At 39.8% G+C, this 24,203-nt stretch overlaps 1 protein-coding gene across 1 annotated transcript in view; it reads left to right on the forward strand.

Annotated features, from left to right (window-relative positions):
• Positions 1-24,203, forward strand: part of LOC126236061 (succinate dehydrogenase cytochrome b560 subunit, mitochondrial-like) — a 41,450-nt gene that overhangs the window by 252 nt on the left and 16,995 nt on the right. The window lies entirely within an intron of this gene.

A 24,203-nucleotide genomic window follows, 5' to 3' on the forward strand; every position in this document is an offset into this window, starting at 1 on the left:
TTTTACTTTTTTCGTTTTCTGTTTTTTAGATTTCTTTTAGCGTTTTAAGTGACAGTTTATAAATACGTATTTCATTTGCAGCTGTTTGAATGTACATGTTGCTAATATGAGAATCTGTTAATTTCTGATGAAATCTTCTCGGGCTACCCGGATGGAAGTCCGAGAAGCTTTCATCAGCAGTATACACCGGGAAAGCCTACATTCACACTGTTAGTTTCTGTTTAGATGTGTAGGAAGTCCAGCGTTGATAGTCATACTCTTCTAGGTAAAGACTTGCCTCATTGACCACCGTAAATAGAAATCAGAAACGGAATTCGTGCACCAGTTAACTCGAGTTAACTATTGTAGCTACTGTACTGAAAGACATGCATCCATCAATTTAATTCATGAAATGTGGTTCTTAGTCGCATGGAAGAGTTGAACCAGAGACTCCTAGGGTTCTGTGACAAGCTAGGCAATGACTCCATAGACTTGCACCATAGGGTTGAGAGTTATAGGGCCCCCCTAAATAGTCCAGATATCCACTACACATCAGAGGCAGCCAGCCAAGTAGTTGACAGTATGTGAGGTGCACACAATGGTTTTTTAGTTGAGGTGACCCCCCATCCAATCCACATGACAGTAGCTGTGGGAAACCCAGAAGTGCCAGTGTAAGGTTGAAAGTAGTGCCTCCAAAAGATGAATGTATCAGAATCCTAGTAGTTAACTGTCACAGCATTTGGAACAAAGTGTCAGAGTTTGAAGAGCTCCGAGAAAGCACTGAAGCTCATATAATTGGGTGATTTTGATCATTACAATGAAGAGAGTATATTTGAAAGCTGCTGTACAGAGTTGAGGGACATAAATGTCGTAGTAGTTTCTATTTATAGAGTACCAGAGAAACCTGCAATTGAAGCTTTTCTGGTGAATTTTCATTGCTTGCTGGGAAAGCTCAATGAAGGAAGAAGGTAGTAATTAGCTGCTGACTTCAGTATTATATAGTTGAAAACAGTGATGTGTCGAAATTCACTGAGTTAATAAAAAACTTTGCCTTCAAAATAAACTTCATGCAACCCACTGGAGTAAATGCACTGTCAGGAAGATGTTTATAAATTTTGCATAGATTTAGGAATCTCTGACTACTCTGAATTATTGATTGAACTACCAAAAATTATCTAGCGTTCATGTAACAAAAGCCATACAAAAAGGAATTTCACTGAAAAAAATTCAGTTAATTTAGAAATAAGTTGAGAGAGATTGAATGGCCACACAGCAGCATTATTTCGAGTAATAGTATCTTTAACAAATTTTTAAGTAGCTTTCTTGAAATGTTCAGTGAAACTTTTCAACTTGTAACCACATGTTACAAAATTACTAGGCCTATTTAACTCAGGATATAAAAATTTCTAGTGCCAAGAAGGGGAAACTCCACAATGAACTGAAATAGGCCTATAATAAAAATAGATGTTTTACTGAGTATGCTTGTCATTATAATGCTATATTTAAAAAAGCTGTGAAGGCAGCCAAGCAAATGGCAAACAATAAGTTCATAGTACAACATAAAAGTACAAGACAAAAGCAGTGTATTCTGTTGTCAAATCACAGTTAGGTGTTAGAGTTAGTAGTAATGAAATATCTAGGATTTATGTAGATAATAGCATTATTGTAAACACAGCTCAAATACTAGTGTGTTTAAATGAAATCTTCATAAATGTGGAGAAGTCAGATGTTGATGTACTAGAGTATCAGAGTAAAGTAAATCCCCGTGGGCTCTGGCAAGAAGCTGAGTGTGTTACGGATTTTAAAAAGGTCTTAATAAAGGATGTGGAAAATGTTATGTTATCAGTGAAAAATAAAAACTCTGCTGGGTGGGATGGGATACCCTCTAAAGTGATTAAAACAGTGTGTGACATAACAGTTCCTCCCCTTGCTAAAATGTTCAACCAATCTTTTGAACAGGGATCTTTCCTATTGTCCTGAAGTGTGCCGAAGTCAGACCTCTGTTCAAGAAAGGGTCTCGGTCCGGCACACAGTTTTAATCTGCCAGAAGTTTCATATCAGCGCACACTCTGCTGCAGAGTGAAAATCTCATTCGGGATCTTCTGTGATCTCACAAAGCATTTGACTCCATGATCCATGACTTGCTTATTTACAAGTTAGACAAATACAGGATTAAGGACAATGCTCTAAATTGGCTCATATCATACTTGCACAACAGAAAATAAAGATAACTACCACTTCAAATGCAGTGAATAATTGTTCTTAATGGAGTACAGTATCTCAAGGTATGCCTCAAGCTCCATTTTGGCACCAATCCTGTTCCTATTCTACGTAAATAACTTGCCCATAAATATAAATTCTCTATTAGTTCTGTTTGCAGACCATAATTCTGTTTTAATTGCAGATGATGATGTAGGAAAAAATCCAAGCTCCATCGTAAGCATGAAAACTGGGTCCAGTTAAATGGGTTGAAACAGAACTGTGCAAAAACCCATACAGTATATTTCAAAACCAAATGTTCCAAATGTGTGGAACTTAAAATACAACATCACAATTGACTTATGGAAAAATTTGACACCATCTAATTCCTAGGACTAAGTGTGGACAAGAACTTAAGCTAGAATACTCATACTGACTTCCTATCAAATAAGATAGGCCGGTTTGCATTTGCAATGCAAATACTAACAAATTCCACTGATTTCAGTACATGAAAAATTGCTTTTCATAGTTATTTTGAATACGTTATTAGATATGGTATAATTTTCTGGAGAAGTTCAAGTAGTGTATCTTGAATACTGAAACTTCTAAAGAAAATTGTCAGATGCGTGAGTACTGCACAGCAGAGTCTTGTCAGCCGTTATTTCTGAAACTATAAATCCTAACTGTTCCCTCCATACACATGTCTGAAATTATAATATTCATACATAGCAGACAAAAAAATTGAGGAGAATCATTTTAACTACACATATAAAATGAGGAATAGAAATAATTTTGTGCTACTCGCACACCAGTTGGAATTATATGTACAGACTCCACGGTATATGTGGATGACAGTATATAACAAGGTAATTAGCAAAAACATATTTAATATGAAGCCAGAGATTTTAAAAATGAGGCTACAGCAGATTCTGTGGGAGAAATGCTGCGATTCAGTAATAAAATTCATAGAGGATAAAATGATAATTTGAGCAAGAGATAATTGTTAATTTCATTGTATGTATGTGTATACAGTGAAATTAATTATTATTATTATACTGTTTCTTAATATCAGCTGTTCCATGTTTATGCTGAAATTTTACCGCGGTTTTGACGTGTCTCCTGTATCTAAATCAAATGATTTACATTTAGTATGTTATGAGACAAGTAAACCACAATTCGCAATATGAGGCACAGAAATCTGATTTAAACCAGTAGTTGACAGTAGTGAGATCTTTCAGGAAAATTTAAGCATATGCCGAAAGAATCGGGAAATCAGAAATGGAGGTGGCGTATTTGTCGCAGTAGACATGAAACTCAAGTCCACTTAGATAGAAATTCCTCCCCCCCCCCCCCCCCCTCCCCAAGACTCAATATCAGAGGTGAGCAAGATGTTGTAATAGCGCCCTACTTTCAACCATCAGATTCTGCTCCTGGTGTAGCCAAAAACTTCAGAGAAAACCTCAGTTTACTTGTACATGTAAGCTATTATTGTAAGTTATCTGTTTTGTGAAAAAATATCTATTTCTCTGGCTTCGCTAAATTTATATTTCATCAGCTTGCAGTGAAGTATTGAAATATCTACAACTTCCTGTTATAGCCCTGGTTTAATCAGTGCAATACAATGTTAGGTAGCTGTTTCTCTGGTGAGGTTAGTCAATGTATCACAAGCAGTGGGCTTAATTGATAGCATGTTTGTTATTTTATGAAGTTCTGTTACTTCCATCACCAGTGTACACAGAGAATGGGATTTGAAAGCTGTACTCCATAATGAATTGTATGTATCGAATAATGTTATGTTATAAGTGAAATGAAGTGTCAGATATAACTGCTTGATTAACAGATTTTAGAAGACTAAATCGTACAGGAGAGAAAATCTGTAAGAGAGCAAAGTTCATGACATTTATTTGAGTTATTGCTGCCTCCAGTCAAACAGCTCCCAGTGAATTATATGTAGAGCACAATGTGAATACGAAACTGCAGTAACTGTGCTATTCTGATTACGATGCAAAGTTCTTTTGGACATGCATGCATACATGAAAGGAATAGGCACTGTGGCAACCACAGTCGTTACAAAACACATCAAATGAATTAGCAATTGCGAATAATGGCTAGCATCAGCTGCAGGATGGAATGACGATAATGAAAATTTTTTCCGAACTGGGACTCGAACCCGGGTATCCCGCTTATCGCGAGCAGTTGCCTTTCCATTTGGCTGTCTGTGCATGACTCAGGCCAGACCCAAACTTCCATAGGTCGTCAACCATACATCTAGAACAGTATATGAGTGACTGCCTATAGCTGTTTACAGGACTGTCATCTTCTGTTCACCATTGTCATACCTCCCTGATACTTCAATTGATAGTTACCGGTCAACTGTAAGACAACAAAGCTGGTTTGCACTATTCACACATTCCTTGAAGGCAGTTTGTAAATGGGAATTGTCCTTTGACGCCAAAATACTGGCTTCAATTTCCACTAGCCATTGTGTCACATCCATTTCACTGTCCCCATACATCTACATCCAAACTCTGCAAACCACTTTGAAGTGCATGGCAGAGGGTACTTCCTATTATTCAAGTTATAAGGGCTTATTTCATTTTCATTCACATATGGAGTGTGAGAAGAATGATTGTTTAAATGCCTCTGTGTACATTGTAATCTCATTTTGTTCTCACAGTTCCTTTGAGAGTGATGCATAGGGGGTTCCTGATATTCTTAGAGTCACCATTTAAAGGACACTGCATACAATACACTTGTGTGACCAGATAGTACTAACAAGGGGTATTGAATGGGTATAAGAAGGGGAAAATCAAATGGTCAAAGGTCTGTGTGATCCATGGTAGACTGTCACGGATATGTTTACAGATCTGAATTGGTAAGCACAAGCTATCCCATGAAAGCCTACTTTCAAAGTTTCTAGAATCAACTTTAAATGATGTATGTATGAAACCACTATAATCCTTTACACATTGCACCCATAGTGACTGCGAAGAAAAGATTAGACTGATTACAGTGTGCACAGAAGCGTTTTAAGTCATCATTCTTCCCACGCTCCATATGTGAATGGAATGGGTGAAAAGCCTTAATAACAGGTACAGTGGGACATACCCTCTGCCATGCACTTCCTAGTCTCTCTGACATTGACATGGGCCAAACAAACCAGTGACTATTTGTGCTGTCCTTCTCTGTATACCTTGAATACCCCATGTTAGTCTTACTTGGTATGGGTCCCACACTCTTGGGCAATATTCTAGGATGGGCCGCACAGGTGGTGTGAAAGCAATCTCCTTTGTAGACTGATTGCATTTCCCTCGTATTTGACCAATGAACTGTCTGCCGTCTGCTTTACCTATGACTGAGGTTATGTGATAGTTCCATTTCACATCATTACAAAGTGTTGCATTGTTGTGGTCTTCAGTCTGAAGACTAGTGTGATGCAGCTCTCCATGCTACTCTATCCTGTGCAAGCTTCTTCATCTCAGAGTAACTACTGCAGCCTATATCCTTCTCAATCTTCATACTGTATTTGTCTCGTTATCCCTCTATGATTTTTACCCTCCGCACTTCCCTCCATTACTAAATTGGTAATCCCTTGATGTTGTCTCAGATTGTGTTCAACCAACTGATCCCTTCTTCTTGTCACGTTGTGCCACAATTTTCTTTTCTCCTCAATTCTATTCAGTACCTCCTCAGTACAATTCATTCATCATTTGTTGTTGTTGTTGTGGTTTTCAGTCCTGAGACTGGTTTGATGCAGCTCTCCATGCTACTCTATCCTGTGCAAGCTTCTTCATCTCCCAGTACCTACTGCAAACTACATCCTTCTGAATCTGCTTAGTGTATTCATCTCTTGGTCTCCCTCTACGATTTTTACCCTCCACGCTGCCCTCCAATGCTAAATTTGTGATCCCTTGATGCCTCAAAACATGTCCTACCAACCGATCCCTTCTTCTAGTCAAGTTGTGCCACAAACTTCTCTTCTCCCCAATCCTATTCAATACCTCCTCATTAGTTACATGATCTACCCACCTTATCTTCAGCATTCTTCTGTAGCACCACATTTCGAAAGCTTCTATTCTCTTCGTGTCCAAACTGGTTATCGTCCATGTTTCACTTCCATACATGGCTACACTCCATACAAATACTTTCAGAAACGACTTCCTGACACTTAAATCTATACTCGATGTTAACAAATTTCTCTTCTTCAGAAACGATTTCCTTGCCATTGCCAGTCTACATTTTATATCCTCTCTACTTCGACCATCATCAGTTATTTTACTCCCTAAATAGCAAAACTCCTTTACTACTTTAAGTGTCTCATTTCCTAATCTAATCCCCTCAGCATCACCCAATTTAATTTGACTACATTCCATTATCCTCGTTTTGCTTTTGTTGATGTTCATCTTATATCCTCCTTTCAAGACACTGTCCATTCCGTTCAACTGCTCTTCCAAGTCCTTTGCTGTCTCTGACAGAATTACAATGTCATCGGCGAACCTCAAAGTTTTTACTTCTTCTCCACGGATTATAATACCTACTCCAAATTTTTCTTTTGTTTCCTTTACTGCATGCTCAATATACAGATTAAATATCACCCTGTCTCACTCCTTTCCCAACCACTGCTTCCCTTTCATGCGCCTCGACTCTTATACCTGCCATCTGGTTTCTGTACAAATTGTAAATAGCCTTTCGCTCCCTGTATTTTACCCCTGTCAACTTCAGAATTTGAAAGAGAGTATTCCAGCTAACGTTGTCAAAAGCTTTCTCTAAGTCTACAAATGCTAGAAACGTAGGTTTGCCTTTTCTTAATCTTTCTTTTAAGATAAGTCGTAAGGTTAGTATTGCCTCGCGTGTTCCAACATTTCTACGGAATCCAAACTGATCTTCCCCGAGGTCCGCTTCTACCAGTTTTTCCATTCGTCTGTAAAGAATTCGCGTTAGTATTTTGCAGCTGTGACTTATTAAACTGATAGTTCGGTAATTTTCACATCTGTCAACACCTGCTTTCTTTGGGATTGGAATTATTATATTCTTCTTGAAGTCTGTGGGTGTTTCGCCTGTGTCATACATCTTGCTCACCAGATGGTAGTGTTTTGTCAGGACTGGGTCTCCCAAAGCTGTCAGTAGTTTAATGGAATGTTGTCTACTCCCGGGGCCTTGTTTCGACTCAGGTCTTTCAGTGCTCTGTCAAACTCTTCACGCAGTATCTTATCTCCCATTTCATCTTCATCTACATCCTCTTCCATTTCCATAATATTGTCTTCAAGTACATCGCCCTAGTATAAACCCTCTATATACTCCTTCCACCTTTCTGCCTTCCCTTCTTTGCTTAGAACTGGGTTGCCATCTGAGCTCTTGATATTCACACAAGTGGTTCTCTTCTCTCCAAAGGTCTCTTTAATTTTCCTGTGGGCAATATCTATCTTACCCCTAGTGAGACAACCCTCTACATCCTTACATTTGTCCTCTAGCCATCCCTGCTTAGCCATTTTGCACTTCCTGTCGATCTCATTTTTGAGACGTTTGTATTCCTTTTTGCCTGCTTCATTTACTGCATTTTTATATTTTCTCCTTTCATCAATTAAATTCAATATTTCTTCTGTTACCCAAGGATTTCTATTAGCCCTCGTATTTTTACCTACTTGATCCTCTGCTGCCTTCACTACTTCATCCCTCAGAGCCACCCATTCTTCTTCTACTGTATTTCTTTTCCCCATTCCTGTCAATTGTTCCCTTATGCTCTCCCTGAAACTCTCTACAACCTCTGGTTCTTTCAGTTTATCCAGGTCCCATCTCCTTATTTTCCCACCTTTTTGCAGTTTCTTCAGTTTCAATCTGCAGTTCATAACCAATAGATTGCGGTCAGAATCCACATCTGCCCCTGGAAATGTCTTACAATTTAAAACCTGGTTCCTAAATCTCTCTCTTACCATTATATAATCTATCTGATACCTTTTAGTATCTCCAGGATTCTTCCAGGTATACAACCTTCTTTTATGATTTTTGAACCAAGTGTTAGCTATGATTAAGTTATGCTCTGTGCAAAATTCTACAAGGCGGATTCCTCTTTCATTTGTTCCCCCCAATCCATATTCACCTACTATGTTTCCTTCTCTCCCTTTTCCTACTGACGAATTCCAGTCACCCATGACTATTAAATTTTCGTCTCCCTTCACTACCTGAATAATTTCTTTTATCTCGTCATACATTTCATCAATTTCTTCATCATCTGCAGAGCTAGTTGGCATATAAACTTGTACTACTGTAGTAGGCATGGGCTTTGTGTCTATCTTGGCCACAATAATACGTTCACTATGCTGTTTGTAGTAGCTAACCCGCACTCCTATTTTTTTTATTCATTATTAAACCTACTCCTGCATTACCCCTATTTGATTTTGTATTTATAACCCTGTAATCACCTGACCAAAAGTCTTGTTCCTCCTGCCACCGAACTTCACTAATTCCCACTATATCTAACTTTAACCTATCCATTTCCCTTTTTAAATTTTCTAACCTACCTGCCCGATTAAGGGACCTGACATTCCACGCTCCGATCCGTAGAACGCCAGTTTTCTTTCTCCTGATAATGACGTCCTCTTGAGTAGTCCCCGCCCGGAGATCCCAGTGGGGGACTATTTTACCTCCGGAATATTTTACCCAAGAGGATGCCATCATCATTTAATCATACAGTAAAGCTGCATGTCCTCGGGAAAAATTACGGCTGTAGTTTCCCCTCGCTTTCAGCCGTTCGCAGTACCAGCACAGCAAGGCCGTTTTGGTTAGTGTTACAAGGCCAGATCAGTCAACCATCCAGACTGTTGCCCCTGCAACTACTGAAAAGGCTGCTGCCCCTCTTCAGGAACCACATTTGTCTGGCCTCTCAACAGATACCCCTCCGTTGTGGTTGCACCTACGGTACGGCCATCTGTATCGCTGAGGCACGCAAGCCTCCCCACCAACGGCAAGGTCTATGGTTCATGGGGGGGTCATTCATCATAAGAATAATATAATTCGTTCATCATAAGAATAAACCTCATGTAAACAAACACACAGGCGATGATTGGCAAGCAGCTGTAGCTCTTGTACACTGGTGTCGTACTGCTCTTGGTAGGAAATCCAAGTTATGTATTAGATATCTTATTACTATCTCACTGTAAATGAAACTTTAAGAATTCTGATGTATTAACAGTCATCAACATTTTAGTTAATCATACTGTAGCTAGGTAATTGTTATTTCAAAAATTGTGTACATTCAGTCTCTGTAAGCGCTACTTGTGCTCAGATTGTCTCGCCGTTCACACATACTGTGGAAATGGATGACACTGCTTCCTGATTCGTAGTGAAATGTGCGCGGAACACTGTTAATGGCTAGAAGCAAGTTGTTCTTAATGTTTTTCATTAAATTAGAGAGAGAAATATGCTCTGATGGTTTTCGAGAAACACTATGCCTAAATATAAGGGTGGTGGTACAATTTTATGGGTGGCGTATGAGATTGGTAATCTTGTGGGCTGTGGTTTGAAACCCGTTGTTGTCTCCAATTTTTTTTTTTTTAATACCTAAACTAACCATCATTTTTTCAAGAAAAATGCAAATTTTTTAGTTTCTAATTACATATCACACACAGAATTCTGGTTTTCAATGCAAATACACATTCTCAGTTATCGATATTGTATAACTGATTATTGAAGTTCAGAAAACATTACATAATTAATTTTTTTGGAGAAAAGTGAAAAATCAAATACTCCTTGTTTCAATATGTCCATTGTTTTGTAGGACAAATGTGCTTTCACACGAGTTAGAGTGGTAAGTATCATAGAAGTATGGAAAACAATAATATTCGCTGCGTCGATCACACTGTACAAATGCTGCATTTTTATGATTGTAACCTTAGCACTGCAATCTGAACCCAATAGAATTGATCTGGAGCCGAGTTAGGGGATTTGTCACGAGAAAGTAAGACATTTAAGCTGCCAAACATACTGGAATTAATGCATGGAGATTTGACACGTCACTGCCGAATGAAGGCGAAATGCAGAACCGCGCATCATAAAAGAGGAGGGAAATGTGGATTTTTTGGTGGCTTGGGATTCTGTTGCTGTTCGCTTTGTTATGTAGCAGTACTGAAATGTATTCCTTGGAGTCCCATATGGAAGGAGTCAGAGATTATAAGATGACTGAGTGTAATACCTTCATTGGCTTCAATATTTAACTACATGGTGAAATCCCAGCAGGGCACATTTAAGCTGCACAAAGCTCATGCAGAAAAATTTCGCTTGTTAAAGTCAAGAATTTTCATCACTCTTGTTTTTAATTACAATAATATGTTAGCTAAGATCGAGAGCATGTTATGTTTTCCATCGAATCACCTAAGAAGCATATCGCCTGAGTTTTACCATTATTTCCTTCCACACATCGCTACACTCCATACAAATACTTTCAGAAAAAGACTTCCTGATGCTTCAATCTGTACTCGAGGTTAACAAATTTCTCTTCGTCAGAAAGTCAGACAGTGGAAACTCCATGCATTCTGACCTAAGATGCTGGAGTTGGCAGTTGTGTATACATGAGGTGTACTTCCTTGTGTGTTGGAATCGTGTGTGTCTCTCTCTTTTACTGATGAAGGCTGTGGCCAAAAGCTATATGTCTTTCAGTTGTGCCTGTCTGCAACTTGATGTGTCTCCTTTACAGTAAGTAGCACTCTGTCTCTTCTTCAGAAAAGCTTTTTTTGCCTTTGCCAGCCTTAATTTTACATCCTCTCTTCTTCAGCCATTATCAGATATTTTGATTCCCAAATATCAAAACTCATCTACTACTTTCAGTGGCTTATTTCCTAATTTGATTCCCTCAGCATCACCTGATTTAATTCTACTAAATTCCATTATCCTCATTGTGCTTTTGTTGACGTTCGTCTTATATCATCTTTCAAGGCACTGTCCATTCCTTCAGTTGCTCTTCCAAGTCCTTTGATATCTCTGACAGAATTACAATGTCATCAGGAAACTTCAAAGCTTTTATTTCTTCTCCCTGTACTTTAAATTATACCTCCATTTTTACCCCCCCCCCCCCCCGCCCCCCGTCAGTGAAAGCCTTAACATCAGGAATATGCTACAACCTTGTCTCACTTCCTTCTCAGCCACTGCTTCTCTTTCATGCTCCTTGACTCTTTATAACTGCCATCTGGTTTCTATACAACGTGTAAGTAGCCTTTTGCTCCTGGTATTTTACCGCCGCTACCCTCAGAATTTCAAAGAAAGTGTTCCAGTTACATTGTTAAAAGCTCTGTCTAAATCTACTAATGCTATAAATGTAGGTTTGCCTTTCAATAACGTATCTTCTATGAGAAGTCGGAGTCAGTACTGCATCTTGTGTTCCCAAATTTTTGTCAAACCCAAACTGATCTTCGCCGAGGTCGGCTTCTACCAGTTTTTCCATTCGTCTGTAAAGAATTTGTGTTAGTACTTATTATTTGTGTCAGTGCTGCACCTGCTTTCTTTGGAATTAGATTTATTATATTCTTTGTGAAGAGTTGAGGGTATTTCACCTGTCTCATACATCTTGCCCACCGGGTGTAAGAGTCACGTCATGAGTGGCTCTGTAGTTCTGATGGAGTGGTATCTACTCCCAGGTCCTTGTTTTGACTTAGGTCATTCAGTTGTACTGTCAAATTCTTCAACCAGTATTTATCTCCTATCTCATCTTCATCTACATCCTCTTCCACATATATAATATTGCCTTCAAGTACATCGCCCTCGTATAGACCCTCTGTATACTACTGCCTTTCACCTTTCCCTTCCTTGCATAGGACTGGTTTTCCATCCAAGCCCTTGATATTATGCAGGTAGTTCTCTTTTCTCCAAAAATCTCTTTAATTTTCCTGTAGTCAGTATCTACCTTTCCTATAGTGATATATGCTTGTAAATCCTTACATTTGTCCTCTGGCCATTCCTGCTTAGCCATTTTGCACTTCCTGTCAATCTCATTTTTTAGACATTTGTATTCCCTTTCTCCTGCTTCATTTACTGCATTTTTATACTTTCTCCTTTCATCAATTAAATTCAATATCTCTGTGTTACCCACAGATTTCTCCTAGCCCTCACCTTTTTACATACTTGACCCTCTGCTGCCTTCACCGCTTTCTCCCTCAAATCAATTCATTCATCTTCTGCTGTATTCCTTTCCTCTGTTCTAGTCAACTGTTGCCTAACACTCCCTCAAACTATTGGCAACCTCTGGTTCTTTCAACTTATTCAGGTCTCATCTCCTTAATTTCTTATCGTTTTGCAATTTCTTCAGTTTTAATCCACAGTTCATAACCAATAAATTGTGATCAGTCCATATCTGTCCCTGGAAAAATCTTACAATTTAAAATCTAGTTCTGAAATCTCTTGTCTTACCATTATATAATCAATCTGAAACCTTCCAGTTTCTCCAGGTATTTTCCACATATACAGCCTTCTTTCATGATTATGAAACCAAGTTTTAGCGATAATTAAATTATGGTCTGTGCAAAATTCTACCAGGCATTGTTGTCTTTAATTCCTTTGCCCCAGTCCTTATTCACCTACTATTTTTCCTTCTCTTCCTTTTCCTACAAACGATTTCCAGTCCCACATGACTATTCAATTTTTGTCTTCCTTAACTGTCTGAGTAATTTCTTTTATCTCATTGTACTTTCCTTCAATCTCTTCATCTGTGCAGCTGGTTGGCATATAAATTTTTGCTTCTGTGGTAGACGTGAGCTTAGTTTCTGTCTTGGCTATGGCACTGTGGTCACTATTCTTATCTGCGTTCCTATTTTCTTATTCATTATTAATGCTCCTCCTGCATTACCCATATTTGCATTTGTATTTATAACCCTGTATTCACCTGACCAGAAGTCCTGTTCCTCCAGCCACTGAACTTCACTGATTCCCCCTATATCTAACTGAAAGTAAAATACATAATGTGGTAATAAAGGACTACAAACTAGCTAGTTACTTCTGCAGATCTAAATATAAGGGTGGTGGCGTTTGTATATATATTAAAACAGGTACTCTATCAAAGAATGTAAACAGTGAAGCTGCTAAATTTCCCATAGCTAGAGAAAAAGACTTTGAAGTTACTGGTATAGTGGCAGAGGATTTTAGAGTGTTTTGTGTGTACAGGTCACCATGTGGCAATATTAGCATCTTTCTAAAAAAAGTTGCTAGCTTATTGAGAATGAATATGAAGAGAAATCTTATTATATGTGGAGACTTCAACATTGACATGGGAAAAGACACAAAAATAAGACAGGATTTTGAAGAATTGTTAATACAGCATAACATGAAAGTGACAATAACTGCACCAACAAGAGTGACTTCACAAAGTGAGACAATTATTGACAACATAATTACTAATATGTGTAACTGTGAGTCACATGTAGTTCAGACAGAAATATCTTATCATCATGGACAACTAATCAGCTTTTGCAGAAGTAATGACACAGTATCAGAACCAAAACAAACAACCAAAGAAATTAGGATCATCAGTGAACAAAATATCAACATCTTTAGAACAATGTTAAGTAAGGAAACCTGGAATGAAACCCTACAGCCCCAGAGTGTAAATGAAAAATATGATGCATTTATTTCAACAATTAAGTACCATTTTAATGTAGCATTTCCCAAAGTAAAGAGACAAGATAGGCATCAAGATCAAGCACAGTGGATTACGAGTGAAATACTAGAACAGCGAAGGAAGCTTCAGGACGTGAGACAGATGGGCGAAGCTGAAAACTATAAAATGTTAAAAAAGAAGTATAGAAAAACAATAAGAGAAGCGAAAGCAAGAGCAATTGACACCACTACAGCGAACTCAAAAAAACAAGGCAAATGGAATGCAATCAATGCTGAAAGAAAGGAAAAAGATGGGTCAAACAAAGAAGAAGGTATTAGGTCAATTAAAGTAGACAACACAGTGGTCACAGATGGTATGGAAATAGCAAACATACTGAATATAACTATATCAGTGTAGTAGAAAACCTAAAATTGGAAAGAAATAGTCAAAAACAGAAGGGTATTAAGGTACCAAAAAAATCATGCAGTGCTATGTTCTTAAGACCAGTCACGGAAGATGAATTGTGGAAAACTGTACAGAAACTGAAGTCCAAGAAATCAGCTGGTGATGATGAAATATCAAATCATGTAATAAAGCTGGTATGTGAGGAGATAATAACACCACTGCTGAACATAGCAAACTGTTCTTTCAGAGATGCAATTTTTTCAGAAAAACTGAAGATAACGAAGGTAGTGCCAGTGTACAAGAAAGGGTGTAAGGATGATCCCAACAACTACAGACCAGTTTCACTGATATCAGGTTTCTCAAAAATCCTAGAAATGCTTATGTATACCAGATTAGTTAACTATTTGGACAAACATAACATTCTCATGACCTCACAGCATGGTTTCAGAAAGGGTAAATCTACAGAATCAGCAATTGTCAGTCTAACAGAATACGTTTTACAGTCCTTAGATGTGAAAAAGGTTGTCTCTGCAATGTTTCTGGATCTTTCAAAGGCATTTGACACCATTGACCATGAAATGCTGATACAAAAATTAAGCAACTATGGCATTCGGGGGCAACCAGGTGAATGGATAAAATCATACTTGTGCAACCTCAAGCAGTATGTATCATTAGGAAACTCGTACCAATCAGAAACCAAATCCATTAAATATGGAGTGCCGCAGGGTTCGGTAATGGGGCCATTGTTATTTAATGTATTTGTTAATGATATAGGTGTTGAGGAGGAAGAAAAGAAAATATTGTATGCTGATGACATGACAATACTAAATAGTGACCAAAATATGGAACAGCTTGAGAGAAGAGCATACATATCTGCAAATGTCACAGCTCAATGGCTGTTGGAAAATGAACTGGTTATAAATCTAAAAAAGACTATGTATGCAGTGTTTAAAAACAAGGAAAAGGCTGTAGACATGGATTTAGAGGTTGATGGAACAAGGCTGGAAGAAGTAGAATCTGCTAGATTCTTAGGTATTCTTGTGGATAATGAACTGAAATGGAAAAAAACATATTAATAATGTCTGTAAGAAACTGAGCTCTGTCATATTCTTAATGATGCAGCTATCACAGTATTCAGACAAGAACCTTCTGTGTACAGTGTATCATGGACTTTTCGAACCATACTTACAGTATGGAGTGACTGTGTGGGGAAACTCAAACAAACAAGAGACAAAACGAGTGTTCACATTACAAAAAAAAGCAATTAGGACCATTTTAAGAAGAAAGACCTCTGAAACATGCAGAAACTGTTTCAAGAATTTAGGTATCTTAACTTTTTCATCATTGTATATATACAAAACAATAATGTACATCACAAAAGGTAGTGAGGACTGGATTACAAATGCTAGTGTACACACCCACAATACAAGAAAGAAGAATGAAGTACGGAGCATACCCCACCGACTGGCAATGCTAGAAAAAGGACCCCAGTACTCTGGTATCAGACTACTAAGAAGTCTGCCCAAAACCCTGCAAGATAGTGTACTTCACAATGACTTTGCAAAGAAACTTAGACTATCTCATTGAAAAAGAGTTTTACAGTGTTGCAGAATACTTATGCTATTAAATTTGTATATATTGTTACTCATTATCAGTGATGTAAAAATGTAAGCTAAAGGTGTAGAAAAATAAGTGATAAAGAATTTTAATACTTTGACATGTCCTATATTACACGTACATTTACTGTACACAATGTAGTCTTACAGGATCAAATAAAATTCAATTCAATTCAATCTAACTTTAACCTATCCCCTCAACTTTTTAAATATTTTAATCTACCTGCCCACTTAAGGGATGTGACATTCCATGCTCTGATCCGTAGAATACCAGGTTTGTTTCTCTTAATAACGATGTCATCCTGAATAGTCCCCACCTGGAGATCCAAATAGGGACTATTTACTTCCAATATATTCTACCCATGAGGATGCCGTCATCATTATTTTATCATACAGTAGAGCTGCATGCCCTCAGGCAAAATTGTGACTGTAAGTTTCCTCTTGCTTTCAGCCGTTGCAGTATCAGCACAGAAAGGCCATTTTGGTTGATGTTACAAGGCCAGATCAGTCAAACCATTCAGACTATTGTCCCTGCAGTTACTGAAAAGGCTGCTGCCCCTCTTCAGGTACCACACGTTTGTCGTGCCTCTCAACAGATACCTATCTGTTTTGGTTGCACCTGTTATGGTACAGCTATCTGTATCACTGAAGCACTCGAGGCTCCCCATCAACAGAGCAAGGTCCATGTTTTAAGGGGTGGGGTACAAAGTATTACACCCAGCTGTTTGTGTAAGTACTCTGTAGTTACTTTAGAAATATGCTATTCGAAACTCTCTCACTACCTCTCCACCAGTGACAGGCTTCTTGCTTGTTGCCAAGGCTGCTTACCCTCCCTGCCTTGATTCACTGTGAAGTGCTTGGCAAAGGCTACATCCCATTGTACCAGTTATTACAATTTTTCCTGTTCCATTCTTGTATGGAATGTGGGAAAAATGATTGTCTGGATGCCTCTATGCTTGTTGGAATTACTCTAATTTTGTATTCACTATCCCCATGGGAGCAATACATAGGGGGTTATAGTATAGCGCGAGAGTTGTCATTTAAAGCCAGTTCTTGAATCTTTGCAAGTTGTCTATCTTCAAGATACACCACAGCCACAAAGGCATCCATTTTTGGACCCTTGAAACTTTATTCCACAATGTTAATTGACTACAGTATTGTAATCATGGAATCATGTGTTGTTAATGTGAATGCCGTTGATCCGAATTATAAACTCATGACAAGAGCTGGAACGCTGGAGTATTTAAAGGGAGCAACAGGCAACTGTGTTGTCAGTTTCTCACTACAGGCTCTTGTGTAAGAGAGTTGTCTCACTTCCTTTGGTTTTTTGTCACAGTCCTCCTCCTCCTGAATGCTTATTTTCACTCAGTGGATGGTGTTGTAAAGTGTCGACAGCCTGACCCCACTAGCGACATACTGACTCGCTTCCTGGTTCCACCTCTGCCTCTGGGATGACTGGATTTTGAATGTGGTAACATTAATGAGTTTCAGTAAAAATTTGTAATATCCTACCCCTTACTATTCAGTCCTGTAACAGTGTTTTGTTTGCCTTATGACATGAGTAAAAACACTCGTGACCATCTCTCCTCTTCTTGGGTATCCTGATATTAGTCCAGCCAGTTTACCCTTCTATTTCGTGTTTATGTGAAGACTGTGCCTGGTATAGTCCCATGTACAATTTGAATCAGAAGGAACCACACCAGTGTGTGATACTGCACTCAATATACGGAACCATTCATCACCATATATTCTCTCCTGACAGAATTCAAATGAGGTCCATCATGGCAACTTAGAAAAAATGCAGGTTCAACACTGTATGTCTTTACCTGATCACACTCCTTGTATTCCATTGAAGAATTTCTGTTACTTTAATGTGGGTAGGAACTACTAACTCCAATCTGTATAATTATTTTTTCTTTTTGTAATATAAAAAGAGAATTGGAAATGTTCAGAATGTAACCATATGTACAAATTAATTTGCTATGTGAATGTAAATAACTTGATCCACATCATTATCATCCACCATGGAGAATGGTCCGTGGAACATGCAACTAACCAACTAACTAGCTAACTAAGTATAGTCGGGCTTTGTGTGAATACAATGTCAAGTCCATTCATTATAACCATGGTATTTCCTTTGGTGACCGAGCATGGAGCTCACTGGGCTCACATTCAGGACGACGACGGTTCAATCCTGCGCCTGGCCATCCTGATTTAGGTTTTCCGTGATTTCCCTAAATTGTTCCAGGCAAATGTTGGGATGGTTCCTTTGAAAGGGCACAGCCAACTTCCTTCCCTGTCCTTTCCTAATCCGATTAGACTGATGACCTTGCTGTCTGGTCTCCTCCCCAAACAACCCAACCCTCTTCTTTGTTGATCCTAAATTCTCAATCACCTGACCCAGAACAGCACTATGTTTTTTTTTTAAAAAAAAAAAAGTGATGGCGTGGTATTCTAAAGTTAGCTCATCCTGCAACAGTTGGCTTACACTTCTAGCATGAGAACTACCTAACTGCAAAACCACCTAACAACAAAACCATCTTAATTTTTACTGACTTCCCTGTGTCTCTCGCTGAAGAAAATTGTATGAGAGGTCAGCAGTATTTTGTGTTGTTTATGTGCACAATGACAGCTCAGTGCCTCAGCAGTACAGAGAGTGGTTACCTTTACTACAGTAATTGTAGTCTATCCAGTATCCTCAGTATTATCTATGAATTGTAGCTGGTACTGTGCTTAACAATGTATTAATGTCAAATTAATCTTTATGATACCTCTCTCTCCTTCATCTTTACACTCACCTCATCTTCACAACAGTTTCGAACCTTCCCAACCACTTCCCTGAACAAGGTACATACAGTCCTGAAAGCAATGTAAGATCATCTGTTAACAGTAGTAAGAGTTGAACCTCATTAAGGTAAATATTTGCCAGATTTTCTTTTCCTGCAGTTCTGACTATCAATATCTCTTTTAGGCTACACAATTATGTACACAATTGTGAACAAAATGCATCTGCTGTCCCTTAACATGGGCAGTGAACTTTTTGGTGATGTAACTTAATATCAATAAAGGAAACTGTTTCTCCACCTCTCAGTTAATTTTCGGATAGTTGTAAACACAACCTTACTCATGGTGGATAGTGGACAGTAATAAAATGTTTAATTAGTGAAGATTTATGCACCTTTTCATCTCTCTTATTTTTGTCCATGTTCCAAATATTTACACTGTTCTCTTCACAAAAACTATTTGAGAGAAAATGAATGCATGGAGGATATATTTATTGTCGGTGATTAACAGGCTGAAGACATTACACAAATAAAATTGTCAGTGTTCACAAAAATAGTAAGGCAGAATGTAAATAATACAGGAGCAAATGAGACCACTCACCAAATAGCAGAGTCTTTGAGAGGTGCACTCACAAAAGAGAAGAAAACTTTGCCTGCTTTCAAAAGAAATAATTTCACATGCTGGAGAGCATCCGCACGTGCGCCCTCCCCCCCAACCTCACCCCACACACACACACACACACACACACACACACACACAATGATCTACCAAGATGCACAGTTTGTTTGCTCAGCCACATTCAACCTATGCATAAGATGACTTGACAGCTTTCTAAAGTTGACTGCTGGAAGCTCTGCTCTTTATTGGCGACCTTTGACAAACAACTGTTCCTCAGCATTGACATCCAGGTAGAGTACCTTATGAATGATACTCTGCCACTGCCACTAATTTTCCACACCTCGAATATCTTTCCTCCTGTGACAAACCCAAGCTCCCTGGTGGACTGAGCAATGCTGGACCATGATTCGTGGGCAGTGACATGGTCTCTTTGTATTTGAATGCCATCCCACAGTGGAGAACTTTGACAAATATATACAAATGTGTGCGAAGAGCCAGCATACTATCAGAGACAGCAAAAAAAAAACCTCTTGGGTATCTTTCGTTAATTCTCTTAACCACTTTACTCCCTGTACTGTCATTTGGGGTAAACTTTATCACATTGCTGGCAGAAAGGTCCATCTTCCAATACCCAGTCTTACTGTTGCAAGTAATTCTGTCAGTAACTCAACAGTTTAGCCCAGTAAGCTCCACCCACTATCATTCCAACTCCCTATCCTGGAAGTGAGTGAGAGAGACTTGGGAGATCTCATTCACTTCGCATAATCACGAATGCTACAACACATTTTTTACTGCAAAGAAACTAGAGCATGCCCTTTCGTCAGCGTGTTGTTCTGTCCTGAAACCAGGTGACATTCACATTCAGATGTTGCAGCACCTCACTGTCAGTGGTGTTTTCTCCTGCACACCTAAAATTTTATCTGGGAAAATAGTATATTTCCTTCAGACTAACATGAAGTCACCACAATCCCTAAACCTAAACATGCTAAAGACAGACATGTTCCTTCCAGCTACAGTCACATTTCCCTCACCAGTAGTGTGTGCATGGTGATGGAACAATTAATCACCAAGCTGCTGATATGAGGGCTCAAGTAACAAAAATTGCTAACAAATGTCCAACATGGCTTTCATAGTCATGACACTGTCATTGACCATCTCATCACTTTGTTGACTCATATCGTCGACAGCTTTCTGCGGAATTACCAGATTGCAGATGTATTTTGGATATGGAAAAGGCCTGTGACACTTGCTGGAGGACAGGTATCCTTCATACAGTTTACAGACAGAGGCAACGAGGCTGCCTGCGTCACTTGATTAGGAACTTTTTAAAAGATGAGTGCATGGGTTTGGTTTATTAGACCCTTTTATCCAGAACAGTATAATTTACATTTCAGTGCTGACTATAACGATATTTTAGCAATAAACCCTATTAATGACTGTTTCCTGCGGGCATCTCAGGTGATCTGTTTGCTGGCATTGTGTGGAATCTGTAAATCTGTTGTATGCTCTGATTCTCTCAGTGCTGCCCAGATCCCCTGTCTGATTTATACATACAATCCTATATACAGTACACTGGATCCAGGAATGCTTTCACTCACTCACTAATGCTGGCCATTGTGTCATTTGTACAGGTTCTTCGGCACATCAGGGTGTCGGAGATGAGTCTGTTAATACTACTGCGAAGGCTGTTAATCTGCTACCCCATTCTTCTAGCAATTCTGTCCCCTCAGACTCTCTCAGCACTGCTTCATGTAGGAACATTCTATTACTCTGATGTGAATACTGATCATCTCTCTCTGTGGGAACAAGCTATGCGAGATTAAACTCCTCCTACAGCTTTGGGGACTTTGTCTTGGCCTCTCATTGCGAGGAGATAATTTTAGCTAGCCCGCACATTGATAGCTGTCCTTTCAGCCATCATCATTTGTTAAGCGGTGACCCCATCATCATTTTGGTCTCACTGCAACAAACCACTGACGGTGCGCCACTTGCGAACCCAATGTCAGTTGTCTGTAATGACTATGCTGTCGGCTGGAAGCTAAACTTCCTACCTTCCGAATGTCAGTCCTTTAACCCTTCCCTTTTTAATGTGTTTTTGTCATAAAATGATGAAGGAGATTTAATTTTCAACTGTAGATATCGGTTGTCTTAGAAATTCTTCCCAAACAACCTCTTAAAAAGGATGGTCATTGTAATTGTTCATTTTACCTTACCACTATGGGTTGTTTTTTGTATATATAACTGGTGTTCCAGGTTCACTTTAATTATTCATTATAGTTGTAACCACCTGTTGTTTAGGTTCAAAAGTATCAACTAACTTCAAGACCCAAAGAATGGTTTTCCTGGGAAAGGCCCATTTTAAATCATGATATAGGCGCTTATTACCTCAGCTATTTCACACCCCAGATCAAAAAGAAAAAAAAAGAAAGAAAGAAAAAAATAGATTAGATTATAATGGTATCTCTTCAGTACACTCAATGCCCATCATTATATATTTTGCTATCGAGCCATCTCAGCTTGGGTAGCACTTAGTATATATGGCTGTACATCTTGTTCATAATATGTAGTGAAAAATATATGTAAAAACAAAGATGATGTGACTTACCGAACGAAAGCGCTGGCAGGTCAATAGACACACAAACAAACACAAACACACACACAAAATTCAAGCTTTCGCAACAAACTGTTGCCTCATCAGGAAAGAGGGGAAGGAGAGGGAAAGACGAAAGGATGTGGGTTTTAAGGGAGAGGGTAAGGAGTCATTCCAATCCCGCGAGCGGAAAGACTTACCTTAGGGGGAAAAAAGGACAGGTATACACTGGCACACACGCACATATCCATCCACACATATACAGACAAGCAGACATATTTAAAGACAAAGGGTTTGGGCAGAGATGTCAGTCGAGGCGGAAGTGAAGAGGCAAAGATGATGTTGAATGACAGGTGAGGTATGAGTGGCGGCGACTTGAAATTAGCGGAGATTGAGGCCTGGTGGGTAACGGGAAGAGAGGATATATTGAAGAGCAAGTTCCCATCTCCGGAGTTCGGATAGGTTGGTGTTGGTGGGAAGTATCCAGATAACCCGGACGGTGTAACACTGTGCCAAGATGTGCTGGCCGTGCACCAAGGCATGTTTAGCCACAGGGTGATCCTCATTACCAACAAACACTGTCTGCCTGTGTCCATTCATGCGAATGGACAGTTTGTTGCTGGTCATTCCCACATAGAATGCATCGCAGTGTAGGCAGGTCAGTTGGTAAATCACGTGGGTGCTTTCACATGTGGCTCTGCCTTTGATCGTGTACACCTTCCGGGTTACAGGACTGGAGTAGGTGGTGGTGGGAGGGTGCATGGGACAGGTTTTACACCGGGGGCGGTTACAAGGATAGGAGCCAGAGGGTAGGGAAGGTGGTTTGGGGATTTCATAGGGATGAACTAACAGGTTACGAAGGTTAGGTGGACGGCGGAAAGACACTCTTAGTGGAGTGGGGAGGATTTCATGAAGGAAGATTTATTGTCCTACACCCGTACTCTCTGCTGGAAATATCACTTTGCCACGAAGAAAAACGATCCTAATCCTACTCCTAATGATCCAACTCCCCAAAACACCATCCAAATTGAACCCTGCCTGGAACAGTTCCGTCCTCCATCGCAACACCTTCAACCCATTACATGCAGTCTCCCATCCTTCATCAAAGACACCAACCACTTTCTCGAACACCTGGAATCCTTACCCAATCTGTTACCCCCGGAAACCATCCTTGTAACCATTGATGCCACTTCCTTATACACAAATATTCCGCACGTCCAAGGCCTCGCTGCGATGGAGCACTTCCTTTCACGCCGATCACCTGCCACCCTACCTAAAACCTCTTTCCTCATCACCTTAGCCAGCTTCATCTTGACCCACAACTTCTTCACTTTTGAAGTCCAGACATACCAACAATTAAAGGGAACAGCCATGGGTACCAGGATGGCCCCATCGTACGCCAACCTATTCATGGGTCGCTTAGAAGAAGCCTTCTTGGTTACCCAGGCCTGCCAACCCAAAGTTTGGTACAGATTTATTGATGACATCTTCATGATTTGGACTCACAGTGAAGAAGAACTTCAGAATTTCCTCTCCAACCTCAATTCCTTTGGTTCCATCAGATTCACCTGGTCCTACTCCAAATCCCATGCCACTTTCCTTGACGTTGACCTCCACCTGTCCAATGGCCAGCTTCACACGTCCGTCCACATCAAACCCACCAACAAGCAACAGTACCTGCATTATGACAGCTGCCACCCATTCCACATCAAACGGTCCCTTCCCTACAGCCTAGGTCTTCGTGGCAAACGAATCTGCTCCAGTCCGGAATCCCTGAACCATTACACCAACAACCTGACAACAGCTTTTGCATCTCGCAACTACCCTCCCGACCTGGTACAGAAGCAAATCACCAGAGCCACTTCCTCATCCCCTCAAACCCAGAATCCCCCACAGAAGAACCACAAAAGTGCCCCACTTGTGACAGGATACTTTCCGGGACTGGACCAGACTCTGAATGTGGCTCTCCAGCAGGGATACGACTTCCTCAAATCCTCCCCGAAATGAGATCCATCCTTCATGAAATCCTCCCCACTCCACTAAGAGTGTCTTTCCGCCGTCCACCTAACCTTCGTAACCTGTTAGTTCATCCCTATGAAATCCCCAAACCACCTTCCCTACCCTCTGGCTCCTATCCTTGTAACCGCCCCCGGTGTAAAACCTGTCCCATGCACCCTCCCACCACCACCTACTCCAGTCCTGTAACCCGGAAGGTGTACACGATCAAAGGCAGAGCCACATGTGAAAGCACCCATGTGATTTACCAACTGACCTGCCTACACTGTGATGCATTCTATGTGGGAATGACCAGCAACAAACTGTCCATTCGCATGAATGGACACAGGCAGACAGTGTTTGTTGGTAATGAGGATCACCCTGTGGCTAAACATGCCTTGGTGCACGGCCAGCACATCTTGGCACAGTGTTACACCGT

The sequence above is a fragment of the Schistocerca nitens genome, chromosome 2 (assembly GCF_023898315.1).
Source record: "Schistocerca nitens isolate TAMUIC-IGC-003100 chromosome 2, iqSchNite1.1, whole genome shotgun sequence".
Classification (NCBI taxonomy): Eukaryota; Metazoa; Arthropoda; class Insecta; order Orthoptera; family Acrididae; genus Schistocerca; species Schistocerca nitens.